The sequence below is a fragment of the Giraffa tippelskirchi genome, chromosome 4, assembly GCF_054371585.1.
Source record: "Giraffa tippelskirchi isolate mGirTip1 chromosome 4, T2T-mGirTip1v1.2.pri, whole genome shotgun sequence".
NCBI lineage: Eukaryota > Metazoa > Chordata > Mammalia > Artiodactyla > Giraffidae > Giraffa > Giraffa tippelskirchi.
In genome coordinates this window covers 40,772,957-40,800,895 of record NC_137278.1, presented here as the reverse complement: position 1 = coordinate 40,800,895, position 27,939 = coordinate 40,772,957, and the positions used below count along the sequence as shown (strand labels likewise).

The following is a 27,939-nucleotide window of genomic DNA, read 5'->3' as shown; positions in this document are numbered from 1 at the left end:
CATCAGCTTTGGTTCCAGGCTTCCCAGGTGGTGCTAGTGGTAAACAACCTGCCTGCCCGTGCAGGAGACGTGAGACCCAGGTTCAATCCCTGGGTTGAGAAGATCCCCTGGAGGAAGGCATGGCAACCCGCGCCAGCATTCTTGCCTGGAGAATTACATAGACAGAGGAGCCTGGCAGGCTATAGTCCATAGGATCACACAGAGTTAGACGCAGCTCAAGTGACTTGGCATGCATGCATGCACACGTAGCACCATCCCTTGGCTCCTAAGCCAGTTTCCCTAAACTGGGCCATGGCTGCTGTGTGGCATTGTTCATGGGAATGAGAACAGTTTACTTTCTGCCCCCAGGTTTTCCACATAGTTTCTCTTAGCTTCTTCTTGCTTTCACGTTGATGTTTTTGATGTCTTTTCACCTGTACTTTTTAATATAAGTGATGTCGGTATAGTACTTGAAGGATTTTCTGAGAAGTGCCACTTCTAGAGAATGTGGTCCCCTTGGGCCTCTGGCTGTGCTTCCAGAAGAGAGCATCCTTGCTCTCTTCTCTCCTTTCCTTTCTTTATTGTCTGTGTTCTTTCCTTCTTTTTTCTTCCCCATGCATAGTTGGATAGTCAGGCCTGGAGCGATCAGAGTTGTATCAGTACCTGCCCTGAATTCTTTCCTAATCCAAGTCCTTCCCCTACTTGGATCCCCCAGTCAGATGTCTGGACTGTGAGAATTTCTCTGGAGGAGTTGTTGCTCCCTCCAAGCTGGCTGAGCAAAGTAACATTGTACATGTGGCAGGCACATGGCTGCATGCTCTGCCTTTGCCTGGGATTGGATGTTGATTGACAGGGCACCAATAGCAACTTTATTTTATGTACCCAGAGCCCAGCTAAACTGTATGCCTTACCAGGTGGCAAAGGCTGGTCTGAAAGTCTGGAGAAACTGTGAGTGTCTGAGTGAGTTTTGATAGTTAATTTTGCTCTGATCCATTTGAGAGGCAGAAAGGGAAGACCGTGGGTGGTACAGAGCCTCTAGGGGTGTAAGTGACACTCTGAAAGCATTCCTTCCTTTCTTAGTTGCTGTTTCTTGATCTAATGGAAACAGAAGGCCACATAGAAAATTCTTAAGCTTTAGCATTTAACTAATGCGTTTGGGGAATTGAGGGAGGGGAGCACTTTTCCAAACTGGTAGAAAGACCTCCAACATGGAAACAAGAAAAAACTCTTTAAAATAGCTGAAGACATGTTAAAATAAATAGGGCCACCTTGCCTTTTCCCTCTCAGACAAGACTTTTCAAGTAGCCGCACAAACAAAATCACTGTGTCTGGGAGTCTTGGGGACTCCACAAACACTTGATGGATTCAAGACAGAGGTGTGGAGGGCTGCACTGATTGTGGTTGAACCAAGAGAAGACGTGGCAAAGGATTCCGGTATATCCCTGTGTATTAAATTTCCCCTTCCAATTTAGTATGTTTCATCACATTTGCCATCAAATTTAATAGATACCATTATTTTATGTTCCATAAAGAAAAGAAAAACAAGTTGTCTAAAGTATGAAACGCCATTGATTTTAAGATGAATCTTGATTTTAGAGCGGTTATTTTGTGAACAGCCTTAGAAAGGTGAAATACAGTAATAGAAGATCTACAGACCCTAGAAGGGAAGAGAGATGACCTGCCCTTCATGCAATTCCCTTTGCTGAAACACTGAGCTGAATGCCTAAACTTCTTTAGGGTTTCTTCCTTTAGTAGCTGAATAGAACTTAATAGGTTTTCCTCTACTAGTTGGTAAGTAGGAGTGCCTTTGACCTCCTGCCTATTTTCCATGTACTTTGGAAATACACGGTTATCCCCTAGGCTCAGGGATGGTCAGATTTGTGAAACAGATGGTGTATGCTTTACAGAGAGCTCCATCTTGCTAAATCCCATTCATTCTGTGACACTCCATTCATTATTCTCCCCAGTATTGCATGCTCTCATGTTCCCTAGTGATTGCCCAGGCTGCAATGGGGAACCCTGTCAGTGTGTGTTTTGAGAAAGTACCTCAAATTCTTTTCTTTTCCATCCCCCATGTCAAAATCTAGTTGTTCTGGATACTATTCCCTTAGGTCCTTGCTAGGTGACGGAGGAGCCTGGTAGGCTGCAGTACATGGGGTCGCGAAGAGTCAGACATGACTGAGCGACTTCACTTTCACTTTTCACTTTCATGCATTGGAGAAGGAAATGGCAACCCACTCCAGTATTCTTGCCTGGAGAATCCCAGGGACGGCGGAGCCTGGCGGGCTGCCGTCTATGGGGTCACACAGAATCGGACATGACTGAAGCGACTTAGCAGCAGCAGCAGCAGGTGACTAGCTAGTTGCTCTGAGATTAAGTTGTAATAAACTGGTACTAGCTTAGGTCATTCCTTCCAAGATACACATTTTAAGGTGAATTTGGACCTTGTTGAAGATTTTTAATCCTAAAAGTGATGATTGAAAGGTCAAAATAATTGAGAAAATATTTGACCTGAAGGGCTTTAGACTGTCAGAAGGAGCTGGGGCAAGCCTAGCCCATATCACAAACTGTTCCCCACTCCTGAGCCCTTGGCACACTCTATGATTTAATCACAGTTCACTTCTTATTGAGACATGCACTCAGAATCCTCCTTAACAAAACTCTTACATCAAGTGATTGGAGTTGACACGTGAAATGAAGCCTGCTTTCTAGCTCTGATATAAGTCCTCGTGGGCAAGGATATTTATCAGCTCACATACCTTTTCTCGTTTATGAGCACAGTCACCTTCTTTCCATCCAGAGTCTCTTAATCCATCAGGGTAAGTGAAGGAAATAGTAAGAAAATAAATAGAATCTTGTTTTCAGAAGTATTTCAGTCTCATGAACCAGTTCATTTGTCAGAACTGAAAACTGGAGAAGACATTTTTGGGAAATAGTGTGTACTTGTCCTATTTGGAGCTCTCCTGGGCAACATGGACAACAGAGAGTTGGGGCAGGCTCTGGGCCAAGCAAGGGAGATGATTAAAAGGCTGGGGCCGGAGCATCTGTGTGTGGCAGTGTTAAAGAATGGACTAGCCTGGAAAGGAAGAGCCTGCTGAATAACCTGAGGATGGTCATGACATGCTAGGAGCGTGACTGTAGTGTTCACCAGTTATTTTCTGTCTCCCAGAAGATGATGGACCTCTGGCCAGAAGGAAATGTTATTTTGCTTAAAACAGGAGCTGCCAGAAAAGCCTGCACATGTTGAGTGTTTAGCATATATTATATGCTCTTGTAGGGGGTGCCCATCTGTGATGGAGTGGGGGGCTACAGATTTCCTGCTCTTGAGCAGCTGATGGTGACTAGGGTAGGAGGAGACATCATCTTAATAGTGAACAGTTACTTAGGGCCCATATGGAGCTTGTAGGCACTCTTCTCCATGCTTTCCGTACACTAATTTATTGTCCCCATTTTATAGATGAGAAACTGAGGCCTGGAGAAGTTCTGTAAACTTCCCAGGATCACACTGCTGGCAGTTATTTGAGTTACTTACAGTCAGGATTCACACCAGTCAGGTGGGCTCCAGAATCCACACCTGAATTATAATCCCGTGCTCTCTCTCCAGTCACTCTCCCCCTGGGCAGAATGAGTTACTCTAGAAAAAGAGAAGTGAGAGAATGTTCCCAGATTGCTCAGCCTGAGCTCACTGGGATGTCCCTGTGGCCACTGAGAATCTCTCACTGATGAACTCTGTGATTCTCTTGTAAAATTGGAGAATAGCGCCAAGGCGTCAACCTATTTGCAACCCCAGTGAGAAGCACAATCGTTGAAGGAAGAATATTGGATGGATGGATGGGTGAGTGGATGGATGCTTACACTGGACATCAGCCTAGTTTTGAAATACACACTTGGAGAGAAAACTAGCCTCTCCAGAAAAGGAGGAACAATTTATGTCCCATGGTCTCTGACTGTCTAAGTCAAACAATAACCAAAATTCAAGACTCTGTTCCTTCCCATGAACTCAAAGATTAAGACCTTACCTAAAACTTACTTTCTCCACATATCTCCACAAAGAGCGCCAGACTTACTCCTTCCCATGCCAAATGTCTGTTTGTTTGTGCTCTGTCTCAGTCCATCTGCCTGCCTTGTGCATGTCTCTGCTATGGAATGACTCCTGTTTCTAGTGAATTCTAGTATAGAATGAGTTCTGTGAGGTGACACACCAACTCTCCACGAGAGGTCATAGCCGATGTCTCAGATCTTTCATTTCTGGCTCATTGTTTTGGCTTGGTTCTGAATGAGTATTTGAGAAATACTAATGAATCTGAAGATTTCCACTCAAGACCTAGCAGGTGAACCAATACAAGGCCCATAAAGCACTACACCAGGGTTATTGTAATGCCTGCTGCTTATTTTTATTATTTAGAAAAGAGAAATTTTGATTTTGTTGCTGCTATGCTGATTATCCCCTGTAATAACTACTACATGTATTCATTCATTTTACTATGGGAGAAATGAAGCCATCCAACTCTGGTACAGGGCCAGAGTCTGAGACTATAATCTGCTACAGGACTGAGACTATAATCCACACCTCCTGGTTCTTAGTCCCTTGCTTGTTCCTCTAAACCCATATTTTATTAGAAACTAGTCTAAGGAGTCCTGGTAAATGAGAGCAGTCACAAGTAAGCTTATTGATCACCAAGAAGTTAGAGCCATCAGAGGAAACGGTCCAGGGCAGTGGTTCTGAAAACGGGACTGTAGGTCATGTGCCATTAGGATCAGCTTTAGTTCTTTTTATAAATGCATATCCCTGGCCTTCTACTCAGAACTATTGGATCAGAATATCTGCAGGCTAGCTCAGGACTCTGCATGTTCCACACATTCCCCAGGTGATACTCACAGCCAGGAATTTAATGGACCAGCTGGTCAAGCGATTTCCTACAGTAGAAGCCACTTATTGAATAGGCTTTGTGCATAAAAACAGTCTTAGGAGATGATTTACTTCCATTACCTTGGTTACTTTCTTGGGGTGGGGGGTCTTTATTTCTGTTTGTCACTTTTCATCTTTCGGGACATTTAAAATTACATTTAAAAGGTATGAAAGAGAAGAATAGTGTACATAAAATATGGGTTTCTTGAGCTTGCAATTTGGACTGGGTCATATATAACATATGTGCATAAAATTTGTTCTTATACACATGTAAATAGAATTTGTTTTCAATCTGTTAGCCACATACAGCTGTGATGGACAAAGTATGTATGTGTAAAGGGGTCCCATCTGGAAGCTGGTTTGCCTAAAATGGGTAGTCCTGTGTAGAAATAGTTTGGAAAAGAATGAGGTTTGGAAGAAACTTTCTGCCTCACCTTGTTTATATTTGAATGATATTTTAATGCCCCTTTTCTCCCTATGATTTTTCCCAGCCCTTAGAAAGGTTCTTAGTGGCTTTTCCGCTCAGGCTCTGTTGCCCATGACTCCTTCCTCTTCCTCATTTTCAGGCCTTGCCTTGTCTTTAGGTCCATGATGAGATGCTCAAGACATCTCTCCAGGTCTGTATTTTTCCATCTGTAAAATAGCTAAATTTATATTCCATCAAAGGTATAGCGAAGTTATTTTTTAAAGGTATACTTGCAATATGTGATAAGCAGGAGTTTGCTTGGATCAAAAGGTTTAAATTTCTGCCAGGAAGTTACTAATCAAGACTGGCCTGCTGCCTGGTTGAAGCCCAGTTTTTCTCTTAGAGATAGTTTTCAAGTGAGACTAATATTGGAATCTCAAAACTCAAGGCTCTTTTGGCTTAAAGTAGATACTAGAATCTGAAGGCCTAGAGGGTACCCTGAAGCCCAGAGAGATAAAAATGATTTTCCAAAGTCACATACCATAGTGGCAGAGCTGTGGATGAAGTCTCAGACTTCTGGTCCAATATTTAACTTAAAATAGCACCAAGGGGCCCAACTCTTCAATTGCAAGCCTTTTTTTCTTTCACACTCAGTAGCATGGCTGCAAAGTGGAAGAGGCCACAGCTGGACTCCCAGGCATCAGTGATTTGGATCAAGAGGATGACATCCCTCAGGCAAAAGTGCACCTGGAATATTTTTTCTTAAAGCAAAAGTTGGTCATGATAAAAATCATACTGGCCAGTGTCCTTACATGTTTTATTATTGCTAAAACATTAAAACATAGAAGTAGTTTGTTTTTACTTATATTGCTGTGCTTCTCTACTTGGAAAGTGGCAGTCAGCCCTTAGAATATTAGCTGTGCGGTATTGGTACAGCTGCGTGCAGTCTCTGTGTTGCTTTTTTTTCATCTTTAAATGGGACTGACAGGATCTGTCCTGCCTACCTTCCAACATAGTTGTGTAGAAGGAATGACATGTGTTATAATAATATTTCAAAAATTAGAAGAGCTATAGGAGAACTCTAGTCAAAGCTGTGGTTTTTCCAGTAGTCATGTATGGATGTGATAAAGAAAGCTGAGCACCAAAGAATTGATGCTTTCAAACTGTGCTGCTGGAGAAGACTCTTGAGAGTCACTTGGACTGCAAGGAGATCCAACCAGTCAATCCTAAAGAAAATCAGTCCTGAATATTCATTGGAAGGACTGATGCTGAAGCTGAAACTCCAATACTTTGGCCACCTGATGTGAAGAACTGACTCATTGGAAAAGACCCTGATGCTGGGAAAGATTGAAGGCCGAAGGAGAAGGGAATGGCAGAGGATGAGATGGTTGGATGGCATCACCGATGCAATGGGCTTGAGTGTGAGTAGGCTCTGGGAGTTGGTGATGGACAGGGAAGCCTGGTGTGCCGCAGTCCATGGGGTCGCAAAGCGTCGAACACGACTGAGCAACTGAACTGAACTGATAAGAGAACTCCTGAGATCTGATACAACTGTGATACATTTCAAGAGTGCAAAAGCCCTTGAAAGAAAAATGAGGAAATCGAAAAACTATAAGGGTAAGAGGGATGGGACTACCATTCATCTTCCCCTTACAGCTTTAACAGACTGGCTGGCCACTATGAGATCTGCATTTTAGATGAACAGGCGAGTTAGACATCCATCTATCATTCTCAGTCATTTCTTGGCCCCCCATTTGGTCAAAATTCTAAGTACAGTATCTCTCTAAGACATTTTGTTTCCCACATGCCTTGTCTTGAATGGAAAGCTCCAGAAAGGTGCAATGGTTACCCAATGACGTAAACCTTTCCAAAGATTCAAAGAGCCAACGTCAGCCCAGTGAGAAAACAAATAAAGAAAATGCTAAAATAACATTGAGGACAGAGGCCGCCATAGAACCTGCCAAGAAGATATGAAGTTTGATTAGAATAATTATTTTAATAGAATTATCATTTTAAATTGGTTACAGGAAAGGATTTCAATGGAAAGATGCCAATCTGTACGCATGGGATCCATTTGTTGGGCAGCATGTTGGGAACCTAAGTAACTGTGGGGTACACTCATGCCTTCTTTAATAAACACTCACACACACTCACAAAACCTCTGCCAATTGATCTTCACACCCAGAGCTGCAGACCTTGGCTCTGCTGGACCCTGTAATGGGATAACTCAGGGTGATTATGTGGTTTAGTAAATATCCATAAATTAAGGATAGTGTTCGAAGGCTGCCAGCAACAACCTCAGTTTCCCGGTATCCCCCAGAGGAGAGAATTAATTCTTCCTAAGAGTTTGGGGTAAAAAGCAAGCCAGGACAGAGATTACCTCCTTCTGTTTCTCCCCTCCCATAATTGGTTACCCTCCTGGTCCTTCCCAGGACACTGGAAGCAGTTCACGCAATCTCTGGGTCTCAACAGTAACATACTTCGAAGAGGAGGCTGATTATATTGACTGAAATCCATCCTGGCAAAAAAGCTTTTGCTGCAGCTGGTTCCATTTACATTTTGTATTTTTGTAGCTTGTGCCTGTTCCAGGGAGGGATGGGATAATTGATTTAAATCAAATTATGAAACGTGATACTCTGAATTCCTAAAAACATATTTCCTGGCACTGCATTCAGCAATGGAGCTCTCACAGGTACGGTGGAATGGGATGGGCAAGGCCGAGTCTCCTTGAACTGTGTGTGTGTGTGTGAGAGCATGTGTGCGCACACACACGCTTGTCTATGTATATGTGTGTGTGACTCCACATTCCTTGTTTAGAGCTTGGACTGGGGTCTCTGCCTAAAATCTTTAAGGGAGTCTGGTCTCCCCTTGTCGTAGGTGAGAAGCAGCCATCATGTCGCCACTGTTCCTTTCTCCTAGTACAGCCATTGATTTTAATAGTGAGCTTCTCCAGTTTCATGTCTTTGATCATGGAGCTGAAATTAAAGGCTGTACATCGTGTAAATGACAAAGGAAATAGATGGGGGCTCAGCAAAAGATGCTAATAACTTTAAGACTTCACTGCATCACACATTCATTTCCATTTGGAAAGACAATTTGCCTCCTAGATTTTAAAAGCTATTTTAGAGCGATTTCAAAAATCAAGATCCTTAATGTCGCTTTGCTCCCATCTGTAGCCTAAATTATTTGTAATTAAGTTAAATAGCTTCATATAAATAGTAGACCTATGCAGTCGGGGGAACGATTGTTTCACATACATCCGTGCTTTGTGGAATTACGAATAGCAACAGCATCTTTGAAAAGCAGCCCCCACTCTGTGTGGTGCAGAACTTTGACATGGAATTTTGGAAAATGAATTTTTCCTTCAGATATTACAAGTGATTCACATTATATCCTGGGTCCAGTGAGGTAGCCAAATTTGAATTACATCTCTGCTAGTTACTAATTCTGCAACCTTGGGCAAAATATTTAACCTCTCTGTGTCTCAGTATTCTTATTTGTAAAACTATCATGATAATAGCAACATTAGATTATACAAAAAGCCTAGCACATAGCAGGACTGTTTCTTTTTTCCAGTCATTATTGAAGAAATAATAACACCTGTCCTGATGATCTATATAATTCCTGGAGTGTTTTCAGCCATTTATTTGGATGACTTGTTAAACCTTGTTATTTCCATTCACGTGAGTAAGCATTCTTCTCTTCTAGAGACTTAACCCAGCCCAGGGAGTAGCTTGGGAAGGTCTTGCAACCTTGAGCCATTTGGACTGAAAGGGACTCTAACCTTACCTTGACTGTCCTTATATTTACTTATGGATAAACTTATGAACCGGCTTCCCTGGTGGCTCAGATGGTAACGAATCTACCTGCAATGTGGGAGACCCAGGTTTGATCCCTGGGTCGGGAAGATCTCCTGAAGAAGGGAATGGCAACTCACTCCAGTATTCTTGCCTGGAGAATCCCATGAAAGAGGAGCCTGGCAGGCTAGTCCATGGGGTCACACAGAGTCAGACATGATTGAGTGCCTAACACAAACTTATGAACAAAGATGGAACTCTCAGACCAGGAGTTAATTTCTGAAGACCAGTGCTTGCTGTGTTGTCAGGCTTTATAATCTGCCCAGAAAAGTCTGTGCTTTCTTCAGCTTCTCCCCAGCAGCATCCCAGGTTTGCTTCTGTGAGTGGTTTTTCAAATGAGTTGGAATGATGGCACTGTTGCCCACTCCCCCAGGGGAGCACAGACACCTTTGCTCAGGCTTGATATTCAGGCCATCTGGGCCTTGGCAAACCAGGCAAGTCCAGGAGAGCACTCAACAAGGGCAGGTAGGAGATTGACACAACTTTGCCTTCTATGGTGCGAATTCAGAGAAATGGCGAGAAACCCAACCTCATACTCAACTCTCTTAAGATAGAAATGTCAGATAATGTCAAACAGTGCTTCGAGTCACTATCAAAATTTGTTTTGATCTAAGTGATTCATGCACACAATTAAACAGTACTGGGAAACACAGAGAGAGCAGTCTCTTGGTCCCATTCTCATGTACTTCATTACCAGAGAAGTAGATTTCAGTAGTCTAAACTGTTTCTTTCTGATGTGTATATCCATATTGCTAAAAGAATACCACTCTTAACTACTGTTGTTTAATTTAGACCTTATCTATTGGCTCCTTTTTTGTGATAAATAACGATTTAGCTCTTAAAACACCAAAACCCTTAACTTCTTCTTCTCCTCACCTCTCAATATAGTTATATCAAAATTTTATTAAATTAATAGAATTTCCATTATCACAATTATACAAATATTGTCACTGTAGAATTAGTAGTATACTATGATTCTAATGATTGCCCTGTTTTAACATGTGTGGATTTCCATGTACTTTTCAGGTTGGGCTAGGTTTCATTCATTCAGTCAGTCAGTCACTTATTCGTGTCTGACTCTTTGTGACCCCATGGACTGCAGCACACCAGGCTTCCCTGTCCATCACCAACTCCTGGATCTTGCTCAAACTCATGTCCATCGCGTCGGTGATGCCATCCAACCATCTCATCCTCTGTCGTCCCCTTCTCCTCCTGCCTTCAATCTTTCCCACCATCAGGGTCTTTCCAAATGAGTCAGCTCTGCGCATCAGGTGGCCAAAGTATTGGAGTTTCAGCTTCAACATCAGTCCTTCCAATGAACACCCAGGACTGATCTCCTTTAGGATGGACTGGTTGGATCTCCTTGCAGTCCAAGGGACTCTCAAGAGTCTTCTCCAACACCACAGTTCAAAAGCATCAATTCTTCTGTGCTCAGCTTTCTTTATAGTCCAACTCTCACATCCATACATGACTACTGGAAAAACCATAGCTTTGACTAAACAGACCTTTGTTGGTAAAGTAATGTTTCTGCTTTTTAGCATGCTGTCCAGGTTTGTCATAGCCTTTCTTCCAATGAGCAAGCATCTTTTAATATCATGGCTGCAGTCACCATCTGCAGTGATTTTGGAGCCCCAAAAAATAAAGTCTGTCACTGCTTCCATCATTTCCCCATCTATTTGCCAAGGGTGGTATCATCTGCATATCTGAGGTTATTAATATTTTTCCCGGCCATCTTGATTCCAGCTTGTGCTTTATCTAGCCAGGCATTTCTCATGATGTACTCTGCATAGAAGTTAAATAAGCAGGGTGACAATTTACAGCCTTGACCTACTCCTTTCCCAATTTGGAACCAGTCTGTTATTCCATGTCCAGTTCTAACTGTTGCTTCTTGACCTGCATACAGATTTCTCAGGAGGCAGGTCAGGTGGTCTGGTATTCCCATCTCTTGAAGAATTTTCCACAGTTTGTTGTGATCCACACAGTCAAAGGCTTTGGCAGAGTCAATAAAGCAGAAATAGATGTTTTTGTGGAACTCTCTTGCTTTTTCTATGATCCAGTGACTGTTGACAATCTGATCTCTGTTTCATTCAGTAATAACCCCATTTTAGTGTCTCAGAACAACAGAGGGTTCTTTCTTGTTCATGTTGTGTGTTCATGGTGGGTGATTTAGGGGATGTGAGAGGGACTCTACTAATTATAGTCACCAAGGGTCCTAGGCCCTTAGTGCAACAACTATCTTTTTAAAAAATGATTTAGTGAAGTTGATTTACAATGTTGTGTTACACTTGTGTCTTTTTGTTTGGCTTTTATGGCTGAGCCAGGTGGCCTGTGGGATCTTAGTTTTCCAACCAGGGATCAAACCCATGCTTCCTGCATTGGAAGCATGGAGGCTTAACCCTGGCCCACCAGGGAAATGAATATCTTGAACCTAGCCTATCTCCACACCAGGAAGAAAAGTGCTCTGGAGGGAAACAAACCATTTCAACTGCTCTGGCCCAGATATGATGCATGTCACATTTGTTTACAATTCCTTGGCCGGAACTAGTCACATGGCTTCACAAACCACAAGATGCCTTTGAAGAGCAATCCTACCTTGTGTATGAAAGGTGGAGAGGTAGATATATCTGGTGAAAAGCATTTAAGTTGGCCACCAAATTTTTTCTTAATTTTTCACAATTGGTTTGTCAGATCTATTAATATAATATAGCTCTTGGTTATATGTTTTACCCATGTGTTTAAATTTGTCATTTAATCAGTTCCTTAAACAAAACTATTTCACAGCTACCATAATGGAGACTTCCTTTTGTCTTTCTTTTGGATTGGATTCCTTACTTTGAGATCTCCTTACTATTTCTCCATCTAAGTTTACTCCTTTTCATCAGGGAGGGTACTCTTTCAGGCACTTCCTAAGAAAGGGTACAGGGGAGCTAGAAGATGTAGGGAAGTTATAACTGAGTCTTTCAGAGAAGTCTTCCCTTCTCTTACCTCTAACTACTTTTTAATTTGGCTGTGTAAAGAATTCTGATTTGGCAATCACTTCTCACTAAGAATTTTTGAGGCATTATTCCATTGTTATCCAGCTCTTTATTATTGTTGAGAAATCCTGTCATTTTGATTCTTAAACCTTTGCTTGCAACCTGGAGTTTTTGAGTGGAATCTTTTAGAATTTTCTCTTTACTCTTACTTCACAGTGATGTGCCATGGTATGAGTCTTTTGCAAATGATTTTTTGCTGGATGTTTCATGCTCACCTGGGGTTCTAAGAGTGTGGACCATTAAAAGATTGATAATTTTGGCTTAGAGAAATTTTTTGATATATTGGATAATTTCCATCTCACCAGTTTTTTGTTTACTTTTGTTGGAACTTGTATCTTCACCTTTTGTGTAGCTCTGTTTTTCTCTTATCTGCCATCACTTTATCATCTTTTATTTTCTTTTAGGATTGCATGATTTTTTCTTCCAACTCTTCTACTGATTTTTGAAAGATTTTTAAAGAAAGCTTTATCTATCATAACTTTGATTTCTAAAAGCTGTTCTATTTCTTTGATTGTTCCTCCTTTATAGCTTCTAATTATTGTTTTATAGATGTAATATCTTCTTATATCTCTGAAGATATTAGTTATAGTTTATGAAACTTTGTTTTGTTCCTACATTATCTGTGCTTTGTCTTGGTTCCTTTTTCTCTGTTATTTTGTTCTTGTCTCTTTCATTCTGGAGACTTTTCTCAAGTCTGGCGATCTTTGAATAGCTGCTCTTGGTTGAGAGTGGTGTTGACTGAAAGCTTTGTGGGCCTATTAATTGGTGTAACATCATTGCACAGAGAGTAGCATTTCTATTGGAGAATGTTCCATATGTCAGCGTATAGATGTCTAGGACTGCTTTCCATCTCCAGCAAAGAATCTGACAATGGGAACTCTGAGGGTGTGGCATACACTTTGCTGTAGTTCTTCAGATAGGATGAGTAAAGGAGGCTAGTTGACAGCCCATAAAACTCCCTTAATCTTCCAGTTTCTTACTTCTTTATCCTACCCCATCAACTTTGCTATATCTGGAGCCTCTTTAGTTTATTCCTTTTAGAAGAATACACAGTTACAGTCTTCTGCCTGGAGACTGTGTGGTATGAGGAAAGGAATTTAGACAGGCAACCACTTTCTATGCAGACTTAACCACCAACTCCCGAAATCTGTATTTGGACTTGAGCCTGACTGCTGCCTTCTCCAGCACTGTTGGCGCCTGGTCCTCTTAGGGCCTCTGTAGGGGATCATCCCTCTCTTCTCATTGTGATGTCTCCGTTTCTGGTTCTAGCTTTTCTTGCTTAGCTAGACTGGTCACCTGTCTTTGATATAGTTTCCTTCTGAAAATGTATTAAATTTCTCTTCTACTGATGTCTCCTCTCTTGCTTCCCGGTCCTTCAGAACTTATATCCTTTTTATTCCTTTATAATCATTTTAGTGAGGACTCAGAGGGATGAAAGGTTGCATGTCTGTGGTCAGGCTGCTGTATTTAACTGGAAGTCTCTTAATGAAAGAATTACCTCATAGTGTTGGTGACAGATTCCTCTTTTTCCTAAGTCATTTACAGCAGTTCTTTTTCTCTAGGCAGCCTCAGTCCCAAACAAAAAGGTCAGTCCTTTTTGTTGTTGTTTGGGTTTTTTTTTTTTTTTTGGCCATTCATCATGTGGAATCTTAGTTTCCCAACCAGGGATTGAACCTGTGCCCCTTGTATTGGAAGCCTGGAATCTTAACTAGTGGACTGCCGGGGAAGTTCTGGTCAGGAGCCCTACAGATTCTAGGCTTGAAATTACAGCAAACTTCAGTGTCTTGGCTTAGAAGTGGTAATTGCTTAGTGGTTTTAAAGCATGGACTCTGGAAAAACTTGAGTTTTTGCTCCATTGTTTCCCAGCTGTGTAACCCTGGGTAAATTTCTTATTCTAAGTCTGTTTTCTCAGCTATGAAGTATAGATAATCATAGTATCTGCTTCCCAGGATTGATGAAAGAATGAAAGAAGATTATACATCACCTGTAAAGTGCACAGCATGGTGCCTAGCACGTGAAAAGTGAGCAATGATAGTGGATGTTATTATTGTTAATTTAAACATTTGGAGATTTCTGGTGGTGTTCTGGCTAAAATAAGTTTTATTTTACTTCACAATTCTCCAGAAATTGCAAGGTGAACAAGTGACTGGATCACCTCCAACAAGCACTGCTCTTGAACCTAAGTTTACTTCAATTTCTAGAACCTATATTCTGTCCTATTCAGGGAGTGAGTTTATTCTCAGTGGCACATTTAAGTTAAATCTTAGCAACATTTTGAGCTCAGAAAGGCTGAGCCATACCCCAGAAGGCTGAAGTTAGGGTCAACCCATAGTCTGGAGCAGATGTTGGCAAACTTTGCTTGTAAAGAGCCAAATAATAAATATTTGAGGCTTTGTGGTCCAAACGGTCTCTTTCTCAGCTGTTCAATTTTGCCATCAGAGTGTGAAAGCCACCATAGACAACACATAAACAAATGCACCTGGCTGTGTTCCAATGAAACTTTATTTGCAAAAAATGGTGTCAGTTGGGTTGCTAATGTCTGGCTTAAGATGTAGGAACAAGAGGAGGGAAAAGAGGATGAGAACAAGAAAAGTAAACCGAAATGTACTTATGAGGGGGGAAGCCATGCCTCTCAAAAGCAATCTGGTGATTTAAAGTAGGCTTAAGGATGTTGACTACCATGAAATCTCTCTTACTTCTCTATCTAGTTGCCCTGTAAAGGATGACCCTGGGGAAAAGTAGGATGAGGGAAAAGTTTTTGAGCTGCAATTTGAGGATCTTCATGTTCTACCCTCTTTGCTTCACATTCTTCTTTGACTCCCCTGCCCTTGGTTAGGTAGAGACTTGAAATTTCTTCCCCTGTTTCTTTCAGAGCCCATTAGCACAAAAGGGTAAATTACTAGTGATAGGTTGATTTATTATTTCTCTTAGGGGAATTTGCACTTTGCAAAGGTAGTAAAATGAAAGAACATATTTTGTCCTAAGAAATAGTTTTTTCCTTGTTTTTGTTTGTCACGTATACAATGGACACACCTCATTTCTGAGTCTGACCCCACCTCACCCCACCCCTAATCCTTTCTAGAGTGTGGTTCAGAAAGTGGGTGGTGATCCATGGTTACTCTTGCACATGCTACTTGGCAATAAAAACAATGCTTCAGCAATTTGAGTTGTTTTGAAATGGTTATGTTAAAATGTCCTGTTTTATCAAAAACATTAGCTTAACTTTTTAACAGGGTGACTTTATTGGTAACCTCAGTGGAATATATTCTCAGAGAAAAAGAACTATAAAAATGTCTTAAATGTTTGGGGAATCATATTATTGATTATAGCACTGGCATTGCCATCCTGAAGTTGTTGTGTGTGTGTATGGGATAATTCAAATGGATGTTTATTTTGGTTTGTTTAAAATTGAGATTTTCAGAGTGGTTTAAGGAAATAAAGATGTAGGACCAATGAGATAAAGTGAAAATCACATAGTCCAGAATTTCAATCAAAAGGATCAGTGTAAATTCATAATGTTATTTCTTTAAAAAAAGACATATTTTCAAGCTCCAATCTAAAAAAATTTAGAAATAATAACCACTCCAGTATCAATGTGTATCCCATGCATCTGGATGCGGTTTACTTGATACCATTTCTCACCAAAGGATCACATCTCTTTGGAGAAATGGGTAATTCCATGTATGGAAAAGGAAATGTACAAGATTAGTGGGGAACACTTTGTTAGACCAGGTAGTAACAAGGGTCTCAATAATATGGGGCTTATTTTAAAAAGACTCAGAAGATAATTTAAATAAACCTTTACTTATAAAAGATGGGACAATTTAAGTTGGATGCAATGTATTTAATCACTGGGAATGAGTTCATAGTGGTACTTTAAGACAAAACAAACAAAAACACCAAAAAAACTTCAATACATCGTTGGTCACCTTTGGAGAATAGTAGGGAGCTACCTCCTATTAAAAACAGGTAAGTAGAGGGAAAGACTCCAGCATGTATCCTGCTTTTCCGATATGATCTGTACCTTAGATTGCTGCTGCTGCTGCTAAGTCGCTTCAGTCGTGTCCGACTCTGTGCGACCCCATAGATGGCAGCCCACCAGGCTCCGCCATCCCTGGGATTCTCCAGGCAAGAACACTGGAGTGGGTTGCCATTTCCTTCTCCAGTGCATGAAAGGGAAAAGTGAAAGTGAAGTCGCTCAGTCGTGTCTGACTCCTCGCGACCCCATGGACTGCAGCCTACCAGGCTCCTCCGTCCATGGGATTTTCCAGGCAAGAGTACTGGAGTGGGGTAGTTAATGAGGAGTTTCTTTTTATGGGAATATTTTACTTACTAAAAGAAAATGATAGAGTTAGAAAAATCATGATTTTGCCATCTCAGTTAACCTAGATCAATAGTCAACAAACTTCTGTAAGGAATCAAATAGCAAACATCCTAGGCTTTGTGGGCCATGTAGTGTTTGTGGCATCTACTCAAGTTTGCAGTTGGACTGTGAAAGCAGTCATGGGCAACATGTAAACAGATGGACATAATTGTGTTCCAGTAAAACTTTATTTATAAAAACAGGGTACACTGGCTAGATTTTGCTTATAGGCTGTAGCTTGCAGATAATCAGATCAAGTGATAGATAACGATCATCAGTGTTTAATAGCATCATTATAAAAGAAACAACCAAGTTATGGCCTCCTAATGGAGGTAAACAACTCCATCCTGAAAAAACAGAAAATCAAGCCAGAATCTGACCAAGCCTGTAGACTTAATGACCAATTTCCAGAGAATAAAAAGAACATCAGTTCAGTTCAGTTCAGTTCAGTCGCTCAGTCATGTCCGAATCTTTGCGACCCCATGAATCGCAGCACGCCAGGCCTCCCTGTCCATCACCAACTCCCAGAGTTTACCCAAACTCATGTCCATCGAGTTGGTGAGCCATACAGCCATCTCATCCTCTGTCGTCCCCTTCTCCTCCTGCTTCCAATCCTTCCCAGCATCAGGGTCTTTCCAAATGAGTCAGCTCTGTGCATCAGGTGGCCAAAGTATTGGAGTTTCAGCTTCACCATCAGTCCCTCCAATGAACACCCAGGACTGATCTCCTTTAGGATGGACTGGTTGGATCTCCTTGCAGTCCAAGGGACTCTCAAGAGTCTTCTCCAGCACCACAGTTCAAAAGCATCAATTCTTCAGCACTCAGCTTTCTTCACAGTCCAACTCTCACATCTACACATGACTACTGGAAAAACCATAGCCTTGACTAGATGGACCTTTGTTGGCAAAGTAATGTCTTTGCTTTTTAATACGCTGTTCAAGTTAGTCATAACTTTCCTTCCAAAGAGTAAGCATCTTTTTGTTTTATGGCTGCAATCACCATCTGCAGTGATTTTGGACCCCCCCAAAATAAAGTCTGACACTGTTTCCACTGTTTCCCCATCTATTTCCCATGAAGTGATGGGACCAGATGCCATGATCTTAGTTTTCTGAACGTTGAGCTTTAAGCCAACTTTTTCACTCTCCTCTTTCACTTTCATCAAGAGGCTTTTTAGTTCCTCTTCACTTTCTGCCATAAGGGTGGTGTCATCTGCATATCTGAGGTTATTGATATTTCTCCCAGCAATCGTGGTTCCAGTTTGTGCTTCTTCCAGCCCAGCATTTCTCATGATGTACTCTGCATATAAGTTAAATAAGCAGGGTGACAATATACATCCTTGACGTACTCCTTTTCCTATTTGGAACCAGTCTGTTGTTCCATGTCCAGTTCTAACTGTTGCTTCCTGACCTGCATACATGTGTCTCAAGAGACAGGTCAGGTGGTCTGGTATTCCCATCTCTTTAAGAATTTTCCACATAGCAACTTATTAGAAAACTCAGGGAGAGGCAGTCAGACAAATCTAGACTCTGGTAAACTCTAGAGAATAAACAACTGATTTTTAAACAAACAAAAACATTGCAAGAGGAAAAATAATGTGAAGGAGTTACCTGTAGATTAAAAATGACTTAAGAAACATGTCAGACAATTTCAATGGATACATGTGATTGTTTCCTGGCAAGCAACCTCAACATCAGTAGTCAGCAATAATTCCTCCCATCGCTATACAGTCATGTCCTTCTCCTCTCAAGAGGCGGGATCTGTTTTCCTGTCCTTTTGAATGTGGATTGACCCTAGCTTACTTTGACCAATAGCATATGATGGAAATGACACCGTTCTGGGCCTGAGCCCGAGGCCCCTGGCATCACCTGCTTTGGCCATCTTGGAACGCTTGTATGTGCTGTCACTTCAGTCATGTTTGACTCTTTGTGATCCCGTTGGCTGTAACCCACCAGGCACCTCTGTCCATGGAGTTGTCTAGGCAAGAATACCGGAGTGGGTTGCCATGCCCCCCTCCAGGGGATCTTCCCAACCCAGGGATCAAACTCATGTCTCTCAGCCGTGATATAAAGATGTATCTCTTGGGGAGAAACACATGGATTAAGTGGGAAGGAGAGAATCCTGGCCCTCTAGCCACTTTCAGTGCAAATAAAGCATGAATTGCTATGCAAACCTTCTCACACACCAGTAACTGCTCGCCACTGTGCACCTTCACCTGCATGCCTTCACCTGCTGGCTGGAACACTCACTCTTCACCCTGGCAGGTTCTTCACCAGACCTGTCATGGATCAGTGTAAACAAGGACACAAAACAGGATTGGAGCCTGAATAATAAAGGAAGAGGAAGATTGGTATAAGATCAAGATGTATCCCGTATCAGCCTGCAATTTAATCTCAGTAGTTCTGGAATTAAGTTCTGGAGTGTACTATGCTCATACCTACACATCGGCTTCCCTGGTGACTCAGTGGTAAAGAACCCACCTGCCTGTGGAGGAGATGTGGGTTTGATCCCTGGGTCAGGAAGATCCCCTGGAGAAGGAAATGGCAACCCACTCTAGTATTCTTGCCTGGAGAATCTCATGGACAGAGGGGCCTGGTAGGTTATAGTCCATGGGGTCGCAAGGAGTCAGGCATGACTGAGTGACTGAACAATGAACAACTAGCGTGGAGAGTGGGGGCTACCCTCTAGTTGCGGTTTGCGGTCTCCTCATTGTGATGGCTTCTCTTGTTAGGCACAGGCTCTAGGCACACAGGCTTCGGTAGTTGTGACTCAGGGGCTCTAGTGTGCAGGCTCAGTAGTTGTGGCACATGTTGCTTAGCTGCTCTGTGGCATGTGGAATCTTCCCAGACCAGGAATCAACCATGTCCCCTGCATTGGCAGGTGGATTCTTACCCACTGTACCACCAGAGAAGCCCAATTAATCATTGTTTTAAGCCACCAACACTTGATATGGTTTGTTATGCAGCAATAGATAACTGATACATTGGAACTTATTAATACTTAGAAACAATTCAAACATATTATAAAAAAATTATGAAATAATGAGAGAAATATGAACACTGAATGAATATTTGATGTAATTGTGGTTCATGGGGTCGCAAAGAGTCGGACACGACTGAGCGACTGAACTGAACTGAAGAATTATTGTTAGAAATCTGAGGATGTTTCGTACCTTTGCATGGTGACAGATGGTAGTTACTTATTGTGGTGATCACTTCGCAGTGTATAGCAAATATCAAATCATCATATTGCATACCTGAGACTAAAACAATGTTATATGTCAATATGCTTCATTTCAAAAAAGATAAAACTTTAAAAGCTTCACATTTAATTTATATAAAATTATCATTAGTTTTTTAAGGTGTGATAATGTTATTGTGGTTATATCTTAAAAAGATACACATTGAAATATTTACAATATCTGGGAGTTGCTTCAGAATTATCTGTGAAGGAAAGAGTTGATGAGATAGAGATGAAATAAGGTTGATATTGATCATTTTTGAGACTAGATGATGAGTACATCAGTTCAATTTAGTTCAGTTGTTCAGATGTGTCCAACTCTTTGTGACCACATGGACTGCAGCATGCCAGGCCTCCCTGTCCATCACCAACTCCCAGAGCCTGCTCAAACTCATGTCCATTGAGTCGGTGATGTCATCCAACCATCTCATCCTCTGTCATTCCCTTCTCCTCTTGCCTTCAATCTTCCCCAGCATCAGGGTCTTTTCCACTGAGTCATTTCTTCACATCAGGTGGCCAAAGTATTGGAGCTTCAGCTTCAACATCAGTCCTTCCAATGAATATTCAGGACTGATTTCCTTTAGGAAATCATACATGAATATATATCATGAGTATATAGTGGTTCATTATTCATATTCATTAATCTCTCTAATGTTGTATTTCTTTGAGAATTTCCATCATTGAAACTATAAAATTAAACAAAACAAAATCTTGGTTTACAGAACTTGTATCTGAAGGGTAAAATTCCAGACATTCTGTAGCAAGTAGGGGAGTGAAATTTTTGAGCAGCAGAACCTTCCTGGCCATCTTGAAAATACCATGAAGATAAACACCTACTCAGCAAGACCAGTCCTAAATGATCACCTTTAGTGTTATTCTTTGCTGATTAATTATATCTAGAAAGTTAATGTTAAAATTCATTTTTTAACACCTGAAGTTAATGTGTTAGCTTGTTTTTACTCCTTATATAAGATGCAGCATTTGAAGTCAGAAGAGCCTTTCCTCTTGTGACTGACTGACAAGATTTTAGTCAGATCTCCTAGCCATTCTGAATCTCAACTTCCTCATGAGGATCAAATGGGGATTTACATGCCTTACTTTGGCCGTGACGTCAGGCCCTGAGATAATCTCATGATTTCCATAGGAAGTAGTCAGGGGACAGGCTGTAGGAATGCAGTGATCTGTAGCCATGCTCTTGTAGAACTGGAAAATATTAGGACATCCTCTTATGACTCTCTTTCCATAGAGATGGAAATGGATAATCAGAGAATTTTAGTGAATTAAATACTATTATCGGTTGACTTGTACACTCCGCCCCCTCCCCCCAATTCATATATTGAAGTCTTAACCTCTAGTCTCAGAATGTGGCTATACTTGGAGATAAGGCGAGAGGTAATCCAAGACGACTGATGTCTTTTTAAGAAGAGGAGATTAGGATATAGACATATATAGAGGGAAGACCATGTGAAGACACAGAGAAGATGGCTATCTTCTCTCAAGGAGGGAAGAAATCAATCGTGCTAACACCTTGATCTTGGACCTGTAGCTTACAGAGTTGTGAGAAAGTAAATCTCTGGTTGAAGCTATCCACTCTGGTTCTTTGTATGATAGCCATAGAAAAAGAATACAAAGCTTCCAATCTCAAACATTAAGATTCTTAATGAGATCATGGCCCTGATGGAATAGGATGTAAGCTCTGTTCTGGGAGGAGCTAGAAGGAAGTGGGGTAGGAAAGAAAAGCAAAACAAACAAAAAGGAGCATGGTAGAATGGAACCTTGGTGCTCACTAGACCCTGTGAGAAAGGGACTGAAAGGGAATGCAAAATGTGCAAATATCACATTTGTAGATCAGCGAGGTTTGAAGGCTTGGACTGCACACTGATACTGCATGTGTGGGGTGTGAATGGCTGGGCATAACCATATGAGGTAGGATTATTTTCAGTAGTCCAGCCAGCTAATAGACATCTGCAGTATCTTACTTCTAGAACAATATTTCAGAGAGAAAATTGCATCAATACACTTAAACATTTTTTTTAAAAAAACCTCTTTAAAATAAAAACAAATATGTTTATAGGCACTCCTTTAATTTGGAGCTTTAAAAAGGATATGAGCAACATAGGAAGAAATGTGTGATAACTAGGTAAATTTGGTACTAGTTTTCACTATTTGTACTTACCTTATGCTTCTTAGAATACTCTGGAATTAACCTTCATAACTGGAAAATTTTCTCAAACTTTCAGATCAAGCTTAAAGTCTGTTTTCCCCAGTAGCATTCTTAAAAGCACCCTAAAACTCCCTAACTAAATTATATATATCTCAAAGTCTTCATACCTTTATATTTTATCTTCTAGTTAGTTGTTATTTATTTATTTAATTTTTGCTTGAGGATTGAAAACACTTCGAGGTCAAAACTGTCTTGATTTTTGTATCTCCACATTGCCTAGCAGAGGATGTTGTATGTTGACCTTCAATACATATTTATTAAGTTACATTTTGTCTTCACTTGCAGAGCCTCCAGTAGTTGAGAAGCAACCACAGTCTGGTTCTTATAGGATATGAAAAGCCCTCGAAAGGCTTTTTACTCTATTTTCTCAGAATGAAGCACTGACACCCTCATATTACTCTTTCTGCAAACTAGCAAAAAGTTATTGAGGGCCTGCTCAGCATCTTGGGTGCTGCTTCTCTTTCTTTCTTTTGCTACCCATCTTATCTCTGAGGATTTGGCTCACTGCCACCTCTTGCTTATATGGTCATGTCAAAAAAACCCTACCAAACTGGTCAAACAAAAAGCTGCTTTTCTTTTCTTTTTTTTCACACTCTGTGATTGTCGCCTTTTACTAATTTATTGCAACTAAACTAGGAGCTGTGAAGTTCTCTCCTACACTTTTCATTTTTGTTCCTTTTCTTTTATTAAAAAATAGGTGATTGTCATTGCATAGCTTTTTCCCCCTTGTATTCCTAAGGTTTTTTTTGCATTTCACCACTTGCTGCAGATTTCAGTATAAAAAGGTTCAACTTTGTTTTCTGAGCTTTCTGAAATGTTTCTGATTGTAGTATAATAGAGCGGTAATTAAATACTGATTTAGGGAGTAATTTTCTTGTGTCCCATTTCATCATCAAGGGAAGAAAACAGTTATAGTCATCAGTCTTGGAGCCTTATGGTGCTAATGTAAGGTTTTGATTAGAAACTTTTCATTCCCCATTCTCCAACCATTTTATCAGCCCTTGGAATTTTCTCTAGCTTTGCCAAGGTTTCCCAGGGGAATCCCTGCAATGTCTTAATGGCTTGGAGACAGACAGGATAATGCTCCACACCTCAGGGTTTCTTTACATCGTCACATGTGCACTCGCTATAGCCTCTGGGTCCAGGTAAAATGCTGGTACAGTTGCTGATTTGAAACGTGAGCCTACCACACATCTGCTGAGGACACTGACTATGGCAGAGAAAGTGACCCTCTCCAAGTTTTATTTGGGTCATAAAAATTCATGCTGTACACCACCTCTTTAAGAATCTGTGCCATTAAATGTGGCTAGATCCAGAGTACACTCTGGAGGAAGCCAGAAAGGACATTAAAATGCTTAGTCTATGACACACTTCCTTATTTTTGTCATTTTGACATTTATGTGTTGTTTCATTAGGGATTTTTAAGAGAAGACCCTTTCGCAGCAAGAAATTTTCCCCAAATCTTAGTAAGAATCAACAGTTTATAATCAAACAGCTGTCTGGTTTTCATTTGGACTGAGCTGGACCACCTGCTGGCTGTTAACCTCTGGAAGGTTATTATGATACAATTGTTGTTGTTGTTTGTTTAAAAAGTTTCAGAGCTCAAGGAAAATATTAGTAATGAGTTACTTAACCTGCAGTGTTTACTGTTCCCACTCAACTTGCAGATGGTGTCCCAGTGGCCAGCGAGAGGGAGGGCTCATCTGAGGCCAACACTATTTTGCACTTGTTTTGGAGACGAACCATAAAAATAGGCTTGGCAGTGAGGACGACTGCCCTTGTGGGGAGGAGGAGTGGGCAGCGTTACAAAAGCCTTTCAAAAGGAAACACAGCCCTTTCTGATGAGTGAGGTTGAGAGGCACCATCTCAACATAACTTTCATTCAGCACACAGTAAACTTGAAACTGAGGTCAGGAGATCAGTGGATCTTTTGAGCACATGTGGTTCAGCCTCAGCATTTTGAGGCTTGCTCATCATCTGATTTTTTCACTTAAATGCACATCCCTCTAACAGAAATGGTGGCTACAAATTCTCTCAGGGGACCACCTGGGTACAATTTTCTAGGACTGATAAAAGTCCAGTCCCTGGACATCTTTGTGTGGGTTCTGATTACACACTGACCTGCCTCTTCTCTGGACTTGGGGCCTGAGAGCATCATTTGTGGAGATGGGAATGTCTCCATTTGAATGGAAAATTTCCCTTCAGGGACCACGGAGGACAGGGACTTTCTGGAATAGATGATCCAGTAGGATCAAGATTTCATCTGTTTCATTCCCTTCTTTATCCTTAATGGCTTAAAATGGGGACCAACAGCACATGGTAAAAACTCACTAAATAGTGAAAGATAGAACAAATGAATGAATATCTCTTCTCCCTGTTTCCTGTTCATTTATCCCCCAAATAATAATGAATAGTATGAATAATCAATAATTATGATGACTCTCACCATTCACATCACAAAACTTCCAAAATTCTTTCTGTCTTTCAGAATTTGGGAACATTTAAGATGAAAATTTGGCAAAATAGCATTCAGGGGCTACTTTGGGATGATTTGTGAGGCAGAAGAGATTGGGAAAAGAATTCAGATCTTGGCTGTAGATAGACTTGAGCTTGGAGTTGGAATGTGTCTCTTTCTTGCTCTGTGACCTTGGGCAAGTTAATTAGTCCCTCAGATTCTCAGTTTGGTCCTTTTAAAATGGGAATAATGCTAGGTACCCTATACGTTTTTGTATTAGACTGTATAGGTAAAGAGCAATATTGCATAGGAACCTGGAATGTTAGGTCCATGAATCAAGGCAAATTGGAAGTGGTCAAACAGGAGATGGCAAGAGTGAACGTCGACATTCTAGGAATCAGCAAACTAAGATGGACTGGAATGGGTGAATTTAACTCAGATGACCATTATATCTACTACTGTGGGCAAGAATCCCTTAGAAGAAATGGAGTAGCCATCATGGTCAACAAAAGAGTCCGAAATGCAGTACTTGGATGCAATCTCAAAAACGATAGAATGATCTCTGTTCATTTCCAAGGCAAACCATTCAATATCACGGTAATCCAAGTCTATGCCCCGACCAGTAACGCCGAAGAAGCTGAAGTTGAACGGTTCTATGAAGACCTACAAGACCTTTTAGAACTAACACCCCCAAAAAATGTCCTTTTCATTATAGGGGACTGGAATGCAAAAGTAGGAAGTCAAGAAACACCTGGCGTAACAGGCAAGTTTGGCCTTGGAGTACAGAATGAAGCAGGGCAAAGGCTAATAGAGTTTTGCCACGAGAACACACTGGTAATAGCAAACACCCTATTCCAACAACACAAGAGAAGACTCTACACGTGGACATCACCGGGTGGTCAACACCGAAATCAGATTGATTATATTCTTTGCAGCCAAAGATGGAGAAGCTCTATACAGTCAGCAAAAACAAGACTGGGAGCAGACTGTGGCTCAGATCATGAACTGCTTATTGCCAAATTCAGACTTAAATTGAAGAAAGTAGGGAAAACCACTAGTCCATTCAGGTATGATCTAGATCAAATCCCTTATGAGTATACAGTGGAAGTGACAAATAGGTTTAAGGGACTAGACCTGATAGAGTGCCTGATGAACTATGGACAGAGATTCGTGACATTGTACAGGAGACAGGGATCAAGAAAATCCCCATGGAAAAGAAATGCAAAAAAGCAAAATGGCTGTCTGAGGAGGCCTTACAGATAGCTGGGAAGAGAAGAGAAGTGAAAAGCAAAGGAGAAAAGGAAAGATATTCCCATCTGAATGCAGAGTTCCAAAGAATAGCAAGGAGAGATAAGAAAGGCTTCCTCAGCGATCAATGCAAAGAAATAGAGGAAAACAACAGATTGGGAAAGACTAGAGATCTCTTCAAGAAAATTAGAGATACCAAAAGAACATTTCATGCAAAGATAGGCTCGATAAAGGACAGAAATGGTATGGACCTAACAGAAGCAGAAGATATTAAGAAGAGGTGGCAAGAATACACAGAAGAACTGTACAAAAAAGATCTCCATGACCCAGAAAATCACGATGGTGTGATCACTCACCTAGAGCCAGACATCCTGGAATGTGAAGTCAAGTGGGCCTTAGAAAGCATCACTATGAACAAGGCTAGAGGAGGTGATGGAATTCCAGTTGAGCTATTTCAAATCCTCAAAGGTGATGGTGTGAAAGTGCTGCACTTGATATGCCAGCAAATTTGGAAAACTCAGCAGTGGCCATAGGACTGGAAGAGGTCAGTTTTCATTCCAATCTCAAAGAAAGGCAATGCCAAAGAATGTTCAAACTACTGCACAATTGCACTCATCTCACATGCTAGTAAAGTAATGCTTAAAATTCTCCAAGCCAGGCTTCAGCAATACGTGAACCATGAGCTTCCAGATGTTCAAGCTGGTTTTAGAAAAGGCAGAGGAACCAGAGATCAAATTGCCAACATCCACTGGATCATCGAAAAAGCAAGAGAGTTCCATAAAAACATCTATTTCTGCTTTATTGACTATGCCAAAGCCTTTGGCTGTATGGATCACAATAAACTATGGAAAATTCTGAAAGAGATGGGGATACCAGACATCTGACCTGTCTCTTGAGAAACCTGTATGTAGATCAGGAAGCAACAGTTAGAACTGGACATGGAACAACAGACTGGTTCCAAATAGGAAAAGGAGTACATCAAGGCTGTATATTGTCACCCTGCTTATTTAACTTATATGCAGAGTACATCATGAGAAATGCTGGGCTGGAAGAAACACAAGCTGGAATCAAGATTGCCGGGAGAAATATCAATAACCTCACATATGCGGATGACACCACCCTTATGGCAGAAAGTGAAGAAGAACTAAAGAGCCTCTTGATGAAGGTGAAAGAGGACAGTGAAAAAGTTGGCTTAAAGCTCAACATTCAGAAAACTAAGATCATGGCATCTGGTCCCATCACTTCATGGGAAATAGATGGGGGAAACAGTGGAAACAGTGTCAGACTTTATTTTTTTGGGCTCCAGGATCACTGCTGATGGTGACTGCAGCCATGAAATTAAAAGACGCTTACTCCTTGGAAGGAAGGTTATGGCCAACCTAGATAGCATATTTAAAAGCAGAGACATTACTTTGCCAACAAAAGTCCGTCTAGTCAAGGCTATGGTTTTTCCAGTGGTCATGTATGGATGTGAGAGTTGGACGGTGAAGAAAGCTGAGCACCGCAGAATTGATGCTTTTGGACTGTGGTGTTGGAGAAGACTCTTGAGAGTCCCTTGGACTGCAAGGAGATCCAATCAATCCATCCTAAAAGAGATCAATCCTGGGTGTTCATTGGAAGGACTGATGTTGAAGCTGAAACTCCAATACTTTGGCCACCTCATGCGAAGGGTTGACTCATTGGAAAAGACCCTAATGCTGGGTAGGATGGGGGGGCAGGGGGAGAAGGGGACGACAGAGGATGAGATGGTTGGATGGCATCACCGACTCGATGGACATGGGTTTGGGTAGACTCCAGGAGTTGGTGATGGACAGAGAGGCCTGGTGTGCTGCACTTCATGGGGTCGCAAAGAGTCGGACACGATTGAGTGACTGAACTGAACTGAACTGTATAGGTAAAGCCTGGCTGAGGACAGAGGAGCTGTAAACAGTAATATAGGGATCATATAGTAATAATCGTTACTTGTACTATCAATACTATTATAATACTTTTATCGTTAATTCTTTCTCACACTACCAAAAGAATTAATTCTTTGTGGACTGAAACATTTTGTGACAGAAATTGCTGAGGATTTGGAGGATTCTAGTAGCTAGCTGTATTGGTATCATTTAGTTGCTAAGTCATGAGATCAAGTCCTCAAATGTTAAGTGCTCTTCATCTGTTGTTCTGCTCCTGATTTTACAATTATTATTGTGTATTTTAATTGCCAATTTAACTGTTAAATAC

The 27,939-nt window shown here is 41.1% G+C and overlaps 1 protein-coding gene across 14 annotated transcripts in view; it reads left to right on the top strand.

Moving 5' to 3' along the window:
* Positions 1-27,939, top strand: part of LOC145544390 (uncharacterized) — a 475,872-nt gene that overhangs the window by 263,458 nt on the left and 184,475 nt on the right. For 2 of the 14 annotated variants that reach the window (XR_014081389.1, XR_014081385.1), the window contains exon 6: positions 8,871-8,977. The exons of 11 other annotated variants lie outside the window; for them this stretch is intronic. The gene's annotated coding sequence lies outside the window, so the exon portion shown is untranslated. Of the gene's footprint in view, positions 1-7,867; positions 7,987-8,870; positions 8,978-27,939 lie in introns of all 14 variants that reach the window. One more of the 14 variants, XR_014081395.1, reaches the window with a different exon arrangement.